General features: G+C 48.0%; 1 protein-coding gene across 1 annotated transcript in view; it reads right to left on the reverse strand.

Annotated features, from left to right (window-relative positions):
* CPM (carboxypeptidase M) overlaps nucleotides 1-13,140 on the reverse strand; it is a 95,762-nt gene that overhangs the window by 40,720 nt on the left and 41,902 nt on the right. The window lies entirely within an intron of this gene.

The following is a 13,140-nucleotide window of genomic DNA, read 5'->3' on the forward strand; positions in this document are numbered from 1 at the left end:
ATCTAGAAAATCATTATTTGCTATAGGATGCAAAATAAACTTTACATAGCTTTGACACATCCACTTCTGTTCCATACAAAAGTTATTAATGAAACTGTTTATGTTAAAAGGTCACAGGCAGGTTCCACAAGGGAGAAACCCAAAATATGAAATAACTAAACTTTTAAAGCACATCCACTCTCCCAAAACACAAGACAAACTTGCTGTAGTAGAAAGTCTCAAGCCTGGAAACATCATCTCCTGCAAAGGTGCTACTTTTATTCCAAGGTGAAATCCTGGTGCGGAGCAGCATGCAGTCCAGATAACAGGACTAAGCATTCAGCCATGTGCACATGGGACCAAATAATACTTTGAGTGCACAGCGTCAAGGTATTACGGAGTTCTTGACTGGGAACAGCGTAAATTAACAAGCTCATCAAGGCAGGGACTATTCTTTAACAATTGTTGTACAGCATCTAGTACCTGGTAGAGGCCTATAGGAACTACTGTAATCCAAATATTGTTAAACTCTTGGGATTTTTGGTGTTTTCATTAAAATTACAGTGCTTAGAGTTGTGCAATTATGTTAGAATGAGGTTTTTTTTTTAAGTTTATAGCACTCATGATTGTAAAGAATCTAGAAAATGTGAACACCCAAAGGCACAAAAGGCAAAATAAGACCCCACATGTTTTAAAATCTTGTGATTTTAAAGCCAGATTTAGTTCTGTGCATTTGGGATTGGCAATACTGTATTTTCTTATAGCTCTTCATTAAACATTTGTGTTTCCACTACCAAATACAAAGGACTTTGAATTTATCTAAATAATTCCGCTTTGAAATAGGACAGTATTTAAACAGAGACTCATTAGGCTGTTTCAGTAGGAAAAAGGCAAGTGCCTCTTCTGGAGAAGTAGCACCAAATCATTAACTTCACTGAATTTTTGCTTGAATAAAGACTGAAGGATTTTGGTTCTTCATGATTAGTGAAGGGTATGAAAAAAATGGTTACTCAACTTGGTAACTTGTTCTTCGAGATGTGTTGCTCATATCCATTCCAGTTAGGTGTGCGCGCACTATGTGCATGTTCGTCGGAAGATTTTTATGCTAGCAACACTCGGTGGGTCGGCTGGGTCGGCCCCTAAAGTGGCATAGTTATGGCGCCGGATATATACCCCTGCCGACCCAATGGCCCTTCAGTTCCTTCTTGCCGGCTACTCCAACAGAGGGGAAAGAGGGCGGGTTTGGAATGGATATGAGCAACACATCTCGAAGAACAACAGTTACAAAGATGAGTAACCATCTTTTCTTCTTCGACTGCTTGCTCATATCGATTCCAATTAGTTGATTCCCAAGCCTTATCTAGGCGGTGGGGTTGGAGTGAGATGCTGCAGAATGCAAAACTGCTGAGCCAAATGCTGCATCATCTCTGGACTGTTGAACCAATGCGTAATGTGAGGCAAAGGTGTGAATCGATGACCAGATAGCTGCCCGACATATTTCCTGGATGGGAATATGGGCCAGGAAGGCGGCAGATGAAGCTTGAGCCCAAGTAGAATGGGCAGTGAGGTGGCTAGCCGGAACGTGAGCCAAATCATAGCATATACGGATGCAGGATGTTACCCAAGATGAAATTCGTTGGAATGAGACCGGTAGGCTTTTCATCCGGTCTGCCACAGAGCTGAGGTGACCTTCGGAAGGGTTTTGTTCTCTCGATATAAAAGGCGAGAGCCCTGCGAAAGTCTAGGCTGTGCAGCTATTGTTCTCGACACGATGGGTGCGGCTTCGGGACAAAAACTGGGAGGAAGATGTCTTGATTGACATGAAAGGCGGACACCACCTTAGGGAGTAAGGAGGGGTCTGGTTGCAGCTGTATCTTGTCCTTATGGAATACCGTATACAGGGGGTCCGCTGTCAAGGCCCAAAGTAATAGCGACGAGGAAGGCTGTCTTCCAGGAAAGGTACAGCAGCGAGCAGGTGGCCAGTGGTTCGAAAGGAACACCCATAAGCTTGGCTAGCACCAGGTTGAGATCCCAGGTAGGGGTCCGGAGTCTGACTTGAGGGTACAAACATTCCAATCCCTTGAGGAACCTTGAAACTATGGGGTGAGATAAGATTGATTGGCCATTTTCCCTTGGGTGGAAGGCGGAGATGGCTGCCAGATGCAGCTTTATGGAAGAGACTGCTAGGCCCTGTTCTTTCAGGGACCAAAGGTAGTCCAGGACAGTAGGAACGGACACCTGCCTGGGGACTGAGCTACGCTGAGCGCATCAGCAGGGGAAACGCTTCCACTTGGCCAGATATGTCATCCTAGTGGAAGGCTTCCTACTGCCCAGGAGCACCTGTTGGACGGAGGCAGAGCAACGCAACTCAGACTGGCTCAACCATGCAGCAACCATGCTGTGAGATGAAGAGACTGCAGGTCTGGATGGTGAAGCCTGCCAAATTCCTGTGTTATGAGATCCGGCCAGAGTGGCAGGGGAATCGGGTCTGCCACTGAGAGGTCAAACAACATGGTGTACCAGTGCTGCCTCGGCCACACTGGAGCAATCAGGATCAGGTGGGCGCTGTGCCTGCGGAGCTTGAGTAAGACTCTATAGACGAGCGGAAACGGTGGGAAGGCATAGAGTAGGTGCCTCTTCCATGGGATCAGGAATGCATCTGAGAGGGAGCCCAGGGAGCGTCCCTGGAAGGAGCAGAACATCTGGCATTTCCTGTTCTTTCAGGAGGCCAAGGGGTCTATGTGGGGAAACACCCACCTCTGGAAAACAGAATGGATGACGTCTGGATGAATCGACCACTTGTGAGACAGGAAAGATCTGCTGAGGTGATCCGCCAGAGTGTTCTGGACTCCTGGGAGAAAAGACGCTACCAAATCGATCGAGTGGGCTATGCAAAAGTCCCAGAGGTGGAAGGCTTCTTGACAAAGGAGGGAGGAGCGTGCTTCGCCCTGCTTGTTTATGTAAAACATGGCCGTTGTGTTGTCCATGAACACTGATACACTACGGCCTTGGAGATGGTCTCAAAACACCTGGCATGCTAGATAGACCGCTCTCAGCTCTCACACATTGATGTGTAAGGCCAGCTCTGAGGTGACCAGAGGCCTTGACTGCGAAGGCCCTCGAGGTGGGCACTCCAACCCAGAGATGACACGTCCATGGTTAGGCCATCGAGGGTTGCGGTGGGTGGAATGGCATCCGTGCACAGACTAGAGTGGGGTTTAGCCACCAGGTAGGGAGCCCAGAACCTTCCGGGGAATAGTGAGCACTGAGTCCAGGCTGTCTCTGTGTGGTTGGTATACTGAAGCAAGCCAAGTTTGAAAGGGACGGAGGCATAGCCTCGCGTGCTTGGTCACGAAGGTGCAGGAGGCCATGTGACCTATTAGGCTGAGGCAGGTGCACACCAATGTTGTTGGGAAAGACCTTGAATAATTGAAGCCATTGCTTGAAAACGCGACTGCGGGAGGCAGGCTCTGGCCAGATTGGAGTCCAGAACCGCTCCGATGAAGTCTATTCTTTGTGTGGGTGTCAGAGTAGACTTCTCTGTGTTGATCATCAGGCCTAGGCTCCCAAAGAGGCCTTTGATGATGCGCAGCTGCTGCGACACTTGGTATCCCACTTCCACCGTGCGCAGGACCCAACGATCTGAAGTTAGCTGGGACCAGGCAGGGAGGAATTGGGAGAGGCGGTTGAAAAAGGGAGGAGAAGGATCCGGTAGAGCAACTGGTGGGTCGCCCTTGGGCGTCCCATCAAAAGTTCTGCTTGGGCCCTGCTGTTCAGGGGGCACCTGATTTTGACTTCCTTGAGGGCCAGACTGTCTTCAACGATTCCCTCTACCACACCTTCTGTTAAAGTCCTGATGCGGCCTAGGCAGGGAGTAAGGGCAGCGTGGCTGGGGCCGGAAGGACCTGCATTGGGTCACTGGTATGTGCACACTCAGCGAGCGCATTATAACACAATTGTCCTTCAGACTTTGCAATCTAGGGTCAGTCTAATCTGAGAACAGGTCCTGGTCTTCGAAGGGCAAATCCTGAATAGTTTCTTGTAATTCAGGGGGAAGGCTTGATACCTGGAGCCAGGAGATACGCCTCATCGTCACTCCTGAAGCCAGAGTTCTGGCTGCAGAATCTGCTGCATCCAGAGAGGCTTGGAGGGAGGTTCTTGCTACCTTTTTACCTTCCTCAAGTAGGGCCGTAAATTCTTGACAGGACTCCTGGGGAAGAAGCTCCGTAAACTTCCCCAAGGACACCCACATGTTAAAGTTATATCTACTTAGGAGGGCTTGTTGGTTTGCCACCCTAAGTTGAAGGCACCCGGCCAAGTATATTTTGCGGCCTAAGAGGTCCATGCGCCTAGCCTCCTGTGACTTAGGAGCCGGGGCTTGCTGGCCATGACGCTCCCTCTCGTTCACTGATTGCACCACTAAAGAGCAAGGAGGTGGGTGAATGTAGAGATATTCATACCCCTTTGAGGGGACCATATATTTTCTCTCTACTATCCTTGCTGTAGGTGGAATCGAGGCTGGGGATTGCCAAATGGTGTCCGTGTTAGCTTGTATGGTGCGGATAAACGGAAGTGCCACTCTAGTAAGTGCATCAGCCGATAGGATGTCCATGACAGGGTCCTCTATTTCAGGGACCTCCTCCACCTGTAAGTTCATATTCTGAGCCACTCGTCTCAAAAGGTCTTGATAGGCCCTGAGATCAATTGGTGGAGGGCCTGAAGAGGATGTTCCCGCCAGGCGAGGAGGAGGAGAGGCCTGGGACCAGGGGATCCTGTGGAGGCTCCTGTACTTCAGGAGTGTCATCTGCATCAGCTGGAACCTGGGTGTCTGCAGATGGTATCGGAACCTCATCCGTGCCCGTGCGGGGGGCCAGCTTACTGTTACCTCTGGTACCCAGTGTTCTGACGGGGCCGACCGTGGAGCCACTGATGGAGCACCTTGGGCTTGGTGGTATGCCCACGGTGTCCAGAAGGACCAGTGATGAGGTCCTTGCTCGTGGCTCTGGCTCTCTGGAAATATATGGCTGTTGATGTCAGAGTCACGCTCCTGAGGATAGGATGCACTACCAGCCTGTGATGACACCGATGTGTGTCTCGATGGCCACGGCGGTGCCAATAGGCCCTGAGAGGACGCCACAGTTCTGGATGCTCGATCCCGGGGCGGTATTGGGGAGTGGTACCGGGAGCTATAACGGTACCGTGAGCGAGACTGGGACCTTCTATCCTAGCGGTGCCGAGAGGTTGACCGGGATCCCGAGTCCCTTTGTCTGGAGAGACTGCAGGATACACGGTGCCGAGAGCGGTGTCGTGAGTCAGATCGGTACCAGGAGCATCTGGCCGGCGAACGAGATGTCGAATGGTGCCGCGAGTGCGACCAGTACTGCGGTGGAGAGCGGTGCCGGGACTGCAAGCGGCGCCGGGAGTGAGAACAGTGTGATCGAGAGCGTCTGTGAGACCGTGATCTTGAACGACATCTCTCTGTTGGACCAATGGAAGGTGGCCTTTCTCGGGCCGGTTTCCCAATGGATTGTATGATCCGCACCGGCGGTGCCGGGGGTTGAAGCCGGGTCGACTCTGTCATGGCGATGAGCTCCCTTGCCGTGGCGGTCTCCAGTGTAGAAGGGAGGGCAAGCTCAACCACAGCATGAGCCAGGGAGCTGTCAGGCATCAGACTCAACAGCCCTTGTGGAACCGGAATCGACGGTGCCGCGCTCGATGGAGCCGCAATCAGCGGTGCCACAGTCGACGGTGCCGTGGCAGAAGACGGTGCTGGACGAACCATCTTCGAAGAGAGCTCCTTTTGTGGAGCTGAAGCAGCTGGAGTGCTATGTTGCTTCCTGGGTCTCGGGGACAGGGAGTGATGCCGAGCAGATGTCAGTGCTGAGGCTCCCTCTTGGTACCAGAGCGGTCTGGGGCTGACGGGGCGCTCCTTACAGAAGCAGTCTGTTGGGCGCTCGGTATAGATGCTGCAGGATTAAGTGCCGACTCCATGAGGAGCTGTTTCAATTGAAAGTCCCGCTCCTTCTTCGTCCTTGGTTTAAACAACTTGCAGATGCGGCACTTATCGGTAAGGTGGGATCCCCCTAGGCACTTGAGGCAAGAGTCGCCGGGATCCCCTATTGGCATTAGCTTTTGGCATGCCGAGCACGGTGTGAATCCCGGTGCCTTGGGCATGGGCCCGTACCAGGTGGAGGAAAGGGGCTAATCCCGATCCCCCCTTAAACTATATACACTAACTATAAATACAACAACTAATACTAACTACAAGAACTCGAACTATACACACAATAAACAGCAAAGAACTACGAGTAGCTAGGGACGTGGAGATCAGCAAAGCCGCGCTCCACAGTTCCAACGACCGTCATGGGCGGCAAGAGGGAACTGAAGGGCCATTGGTTAGGCAAGGGTATATATCCGGCACCATAATGGCGCCACTCCAGGGGGCGACCCAGCTGACCCACCGAGTGTTGCTAGGGTAAAAATCTTCCAACCAACGTGCACACGGCGCACGCACACCTAATTGGAATCGATATGAGCAAGCACTCGAAGAAGAAGTTTCTTTTGGGAGAGTACTGAAGGGGGAAATTTTTTTTTCCCTCACGTCCATCCTCAAGTTTAAATAAAAACTAAGAAGATGATCTCTTATGGGTATCCATGAGTCTATCTACTCTGAGAGAGAGTTCAGTTGTAAATCCCAAATAGAGGGAGGCCCTTACTCCACACAGCCAAGAGTTAGGAAACTAAAAAGGTATGTCTGCACTACTACAGCACTGCTGCAGCTGTAGTTTAGATGATTCCTACATCAATAGAAGGGATTTTCCCCATTGCTGTAGTTAATCCATCTCAAGGGGTGGTAGTTAGGTTAATGGAAGAACTCTTTATCAACCTAGCTGCACCTACAGTGGGGGTTAAGTCAACCTAACTGTCACACTGGGCATGAAATTTTTCACACCTCTAAGGGATGTAGCTAGGTCATCTAATGTTTAGGTGTAGATGAGGCCTAACTCCCTGAGATAGGTGGGACTTAAGCTCCACCCCTCTCCTCAGCATGTCTTACTGGCTAGCTTCGGCACTAGTGTTTCCCCCCAGGAATTGAAATTAGGGGGAGTGTTTGAATTTATGGGGGGTCAGAGCCGACGAGCGGTGAGACCGTGAGGGTGAAGGTGGGCTCTATGGTACCACAGTAAAAAATGGAAAATGTTTCATGGCCATTTTATTAGATTTAAACTCATGTTTTAAAATCATCACACAAATTAAAGTTGGCTGCTCAAGCCTTCTATGAAGCACCACATTTACAGCCTTTTTGGTTTCTTGTTTTAATTTTGCACAACTCTGTTAATGAACTTCTTGAATGCAGTGCGTTCATCTTTGGTGGCTTCTCGTGTGTCCGGTACTTCCATTCTGTCAACTGATATGCTCATTAGATCATTCACATGATCAGGCAGAAGGCAATTTCTTTCAGAACACAAAATTCAATGAGGCAAACGAACACTCAATTGTAGCTGTTGTGACTGAGAGTAGCAAGAGATGAATTCCTACTTCTTTCATCCCAGGAAACATAGCATAAAGATCAGGTCTAGCCACTAGTGATGATAAAAAAGAAGTTGAAGTCAAATCTTCATTCATTCATCATATGATATTCCACTCTGTGTTCAAATTCTCTATTCTGTCCTGAGCACATGGCAGCCCATTGCTGGTAGTGCCTTACTCCACTCAACCGCCGGTGTTTTATAGGACAGGGACCTATAGAAGCTATGTAGAGGTTGAGCAGAAGCTATAAGTCACCGTTGTAGATTTTTAAGAATCAAGTCTGTGTACTTTTTCAGTTGCCTTAACAAACACTTCTTGTCCTCTTTATTTAAGGATTCAATATAAATGCCTTCATTAATCAACTTCTGGACTGAAGTCTTTGCTTCTACCAGTACTTTTTCAATGGATAGCTCTCTGATCCAAACGTAGCTTCTATTGCTGGATAAAGATCTACTAATGTTGTAGCAGATGCCTGGATGGCATTGTTTAATGACCCAAGTGGTTTCAACAGTAGACTTACAAGAGAGAGAATGGCAATAGTCTTCTGTGAATGTAGTAGCAAAAGTAATCCACCAGCCTCACTACATAGATCCATCCCATCTTGGAAGATACTTTCCAAAGCCAGTAATAATGGCTGGAGTAATTTCAGGACAACAGCCAAGGATTGCTCATGAGAAAGCCAGCGGGTTTTCCCAGGTTGGACTAATTTGAACTTCAGTCCCAGTGTATCTTCTATGTTTTTCAAGATATTCAGTCTTTTTGGACTCTTGCTGAAAAAAGAATATAATGAAGACATTGCATTTATAGCTTTTTTTTTCCAAATGTCTTTTGAAGAGTCTGCAGCTCATACTAGCGCTAGTTGCAGTAGATGGCCTCTGCAGTGTGTATAGGAGAGATAAGGGTTACACTTTTCTCTGAGCAAAGCTTGTACTCCACCATGTCTTCTAGTGAAGTTTGCAGCTCCATCAAATTCACAAGCTGCCATTTATCTGGAGTTCCATTGACAAGAATTTAACTCTAAGATATGGGTTGTCACAGATGCAGCCAATGGGTCTTCTATTACTTGAACATCTAGAAATGCACCTACTGGACTACCACTGACATCAAGATAATGTACACAATGACTTAATACTTGATGCCCATTTGCATCAGTGCATTCATCAGCCATGTATGCATTTCTTTTTTGTGGTGAGAGAGTTCTTCACTTTTTCAGCTGTTGAGTCTTTCACTGTTGCACTGCATGCTTCTAACTGACTGGTTTCTTGCAGAAAGATAGTTTCTTGCAGAAAGATAGCGAGCATTTGCTGGTCTTGTTCGGAACCAGTGTTCAACTTCAGGATGAACAAGTGACAATGCACTTAACATTGGCCTGGAGTTTGTAGTGTGTGTGGTCTCTCTCTTGCTTAAATAGAAAGTATGATGCCACAGCCATGTTTGTTCGCATGAACTTTGTGTCTCCAGCATTCTTAACAGCCTCATTAATGCTTACCAGTGTTGTCCTTGGTCAGTGGAGACTCAGAGTTCAGAGGTCCTTTCACATGAGTTCACCTCCCAGGTGGGGAGCAAGAAGGCACCCTGCTCATTCCTCCAGCTGCTCACTGTTCACTCTGGCCACTGTTGTTCATTGTGCCATGGTTCACTCCATTGTTCTGTTGCCAATGGCCCTGCACAGTCACCTTCTGCTGCCACCTGTCACTGTGACCTCTGCTAGGTGGTCTCATAGACTCATAGGTCAGAAGGGACCAATCTGATCATCTAGTCTGACCTCCTGCACAAGGCAGGCCACAGAACCCCACCCATCCAATTTTATACAACCCCTATCCCAGGACCGAGTTTTTGAAATCCTCAAAAATGGTTTGAAGACCTCAAGCTGCAGAGACACCACCAGCAAGCGACCCGTGCCCCACGCTGCAGGGGAAGGCGAAAAACCTCCAGGGCACCTGCCAATCCGCCCTGGAGGAAAATTCCTTCCCGACCCCAAATATGGCGATCAGCTAAACCCTGAGCATGTGGGCAAGAGTCACCAGCCAGCACCCAAGAAGGAGTTCTCCGCAGCAACTCAGTACCCATCGCATGCAACATCTCCCCGCAGACCATTGGGCAGACCTGTCTGGTGGTAATTCAAGATCAATTGCCCAAATTAACGATCCTATCATAACATCCCCTCCATATACTTATCAAGCTTTGTCTTAAAGCCAGGAAAGTCTTTTGCCCCTACTACTTCTCTCGGAAGGCTATTCCAGAACTTCACTCCCCTAATGGTCAGAAACCTTCGTCTAATTTCAAGCCTAAACTTCCTAATATCCAGTTTATACCCATTCGTCCTCGTGGTTACATTAGTACTAAACTTAAATAATTCCTCTCCCTCCCTAACATTAACCCCCTTGATATATTTATATAGGGCGAGCATATCCCCCCTCAGCCTTCTTTTGGCCAGGCTAAACAAGCCAAGCTCTTTGAGTCTCCTTTCATAAGGCAGTTTTTCCATTCCAAGGATCATCCTCGTAGCCCGTCTCTGAACCTGTTCCAGTTTGAATTCATCCTTCTTGAACATGGGACACCAGAACTGCACACAGTATTCCAGATGGGGTCTCACCAACGCCGTATACAACGGTACTAACACCTCCTTATCCTTGCAGGAAATACCCCGCCTGATGCATCCCAAAATCGCATTTGCTTTTTTAACAGCCGTATCACATTGGCGACTCATAGTCATCCTGCTATCAACCAGTACCCCAAGGTCCTTCTCTTCCTCTGTCGCTTCCAACTGATGCGCCCCCAACGTATATCCAAAATTCTTATTATTAGTTCCTAAATGCATGACCTTACACTTTTCACTATTGTATTTCATCCTATTTCTATTACTCCAGTTTACAAGGTGGTTCAGATCTTCTTGAATAGCATCCCTGTCCTTCTCCGTGTTAGCAATACCCCCCAGCTTCGTGTCATCCGCAAACTTTATTAGCACATTCCCGCTCTTTGTGCCAAGGTCAGTAATAAAAAGGTTAAATAAGATCGGTCCCAAAACCGATCCTTGAGGGACTCCACTGGTGACCTCCTTCCAGTCCGACAGTTCACCTTTCAATACGACCCTCTGGAGTCTCCCCTTTAACCAGTTCCTTATCCACCTTACAACTTTCATATTCACTCCCAGCTTTTCCAATTTAACTAACAGCTCCCCGTGCGGAACCGTGTCGAACGCCTTACTGAAATCTAGGTAAATTATATCTACCGCATTTCCTTTATCTAAGTAATCCGTCACCTTCTCAAAGAAGGAGATCAGATTGGTTTGGCACGATCTACCTTTAGTAAATCCGTGTTGCAATTCGTCACAATTACCATTGACCTCTATGTCCCTAACTACTTTCTCTCTTAAAATTTTTTCCAAGACCTTACATACTACAGACGTCAAGCTAACAGGCCTATAATTACCCGGATCACTCTTTTTCCCTTTCTTAAAAATAGGAACTACATTAGCAATCCTCCAGTCATACGGCACAACACCCGAGATTATCGATCGCTTAAAAATTCTCGCTAACGGACTCGCAATTTCACGCGCCAGTTCCTTTAATATCCTCGGGTGGAGATTGTCCGGGCCCTCCGACTTCGACCCATCGAGCTGTTCAAGTACGGCCTCTACCTCAGTTGCAGTAATATCCACTTCCATATCCACATTCCCGTTTATCATCCCTCCATCATCGCAAGGTTCCTCACTAGTCTTATTAAAAACCGAGGCAAAGTACTTGTTTAGATGTTGGGCCATGCCTAGGTTATCCTTAACCTCCATTCCATCCTCAGTGTATAGCGGCCCCACTTCTTCTTTCTTTGTTTTCTTCTTATTTATGTGGCTGTAGAACCTTTTACTATTGGTTTTGATTCCCTTTGCAAGTTCCAGTTCAATGCGGCTTTTAGCCTTCCTCACTTTATCCCTACATGTTCTGACCTCAGCAAGGTAGCTTTCTTTACTGATCCTGCCTTCCTTCCACTCCCTGTAAGCTTTCCGCTTTTGTCTAATCCCCTCTCTGAGTTGCTTGCTCATCCAGTTTGGCCTGCAACTCCTGCCCATGGTTCTTTTCCCCTTTCTCGGGATGCAGGCTTCCGACAGTCTCCGCAGCTGCGACTTAAAGTAATTCCAGGCCTCCTCCACATTTAAATCCACTAATTCCTCCGTCCAATCCACTTCCCTAACTAATTTCCTTAACTCTTTAAAATTAGCCCTTGAGAAGTCAAAAACCCTAATCGCAGATCTACATTTGTTTATCCTTCCATCTAGTTTGAACTGAATCAGCTCATGATCACTCGAACCAAGGTTGTCCCCTACCACCATTTCTTCTACAAGGTCCTCACTGCTCACCAACACCAAGTCTAAAATGGCATCCCCTCTCGTAGGTGCTTCAACTACTTGATGAAGAAATCCATCCGCTATCACATCCAGAAAAATCTGACCCCTATTATTCGTGCAAGTACTCGTCCTCCAGTCTATATCCGGGAAGTTGAAGTCCCCCATAATCACACATTTCCCCTTTGTGTTTACTTCATTAAAGACATTAAAGAGGTCTCTATCCATATCCCAATCCGATCCTGGCGGTCTGTAGCACACCCCAAGCACTATCTCAGGGGACGCTCTAGTTGCTTTTTTACCCAGCGTGATTTTTGCCCAGACGGACTCCGTCTTATCCATTCCATCGCATCTTATTTCGCTACATTTAATTTCATCATTGATGTACAAGGCTACTCCCCCACCTTTGCCTTTCTTCCTGTCTTTTCTGAACAGCACATAGCCTTCAATACCCGTGCTCCAGTCATGAGTACTATTCCACCAGGTTTCGGTAATCCCTATAATATCCGGCTTCACTTCCTGCACGAGTAACTCCAGTTCCTCCATCTTGTTACCTAGGCTCCTCGCGTTAGTGTACAAACCTTTTAATTTTCGGCATTTGGCGTCAGTGACATTCTTTCCCCCGTCGTGCACAAACTGTCTGCCACCAGCATCACCCGTTACTCTGGTTTCTACTCCACTATTCCTCCTTGGATCAAATCTTGGGGCCGCAAGGGTATCCCCGCTCACTTTGTTTACTTCCCTCTCCAGGTTATGTTCTGGCGTGGAGATCTCCCGAACATTTCCCAACCATCTCCCCCAACTTTCTAGTTTAAAGCCCTCTTGATGAGGTCGGCGAGCCTCCATCCTAGAATCCTATTTCCCTCCTTGCTGAGATGAAGTCCATCCTGAGCAAACAGTCGTCTATCCGTAAACGCGTCCCAGTGACCGTACATCCCAAAGCCGTCCTTATAACACCACTCCCTGAGCCATCTGTTGATCGCCATAATCTTGTCCCTCCTTCGTCGCCCCGCTCTAGGAACCGGCAGAATCCCACTGAAGATCACCTGAGCCTCGATGTCTTTAAGCCTCTTCCCCAGTCTGAAATAGTCCTCCTTGATACAGTCCAGTGAGTAACTAGCCGTATCGTTCGTTCCCACATGAAGGATAATCAACGGATTTTTTCCCGCTCCCGCTAAGATCGTATTCAGGCTCAAGTCCACATCCTGTATCTTAGCCCCCGGCAGACAGCACACTCTTCTGTTCTCCCGATCCGGTCTAGTTACAGGCCTGTCTACTCTTCTCAGTAGAGA

The sequence above is a fragment of the Gopherus flavomarginatus genome, chromosome 1, assembly GCF_025201925.1.
Source record: "Gopherus flavomarginatus isolate rGopFla2 chromosome 1, rGopFla2.mat.asm, whole genome shotgun sequence".
Taxonomy (NCBI): domain Eukaryota; kingdom Metazoa; phylum Chordata; order Testudines; family Testudinidae; genus Gopherus; species Gopherus flavomarginatus.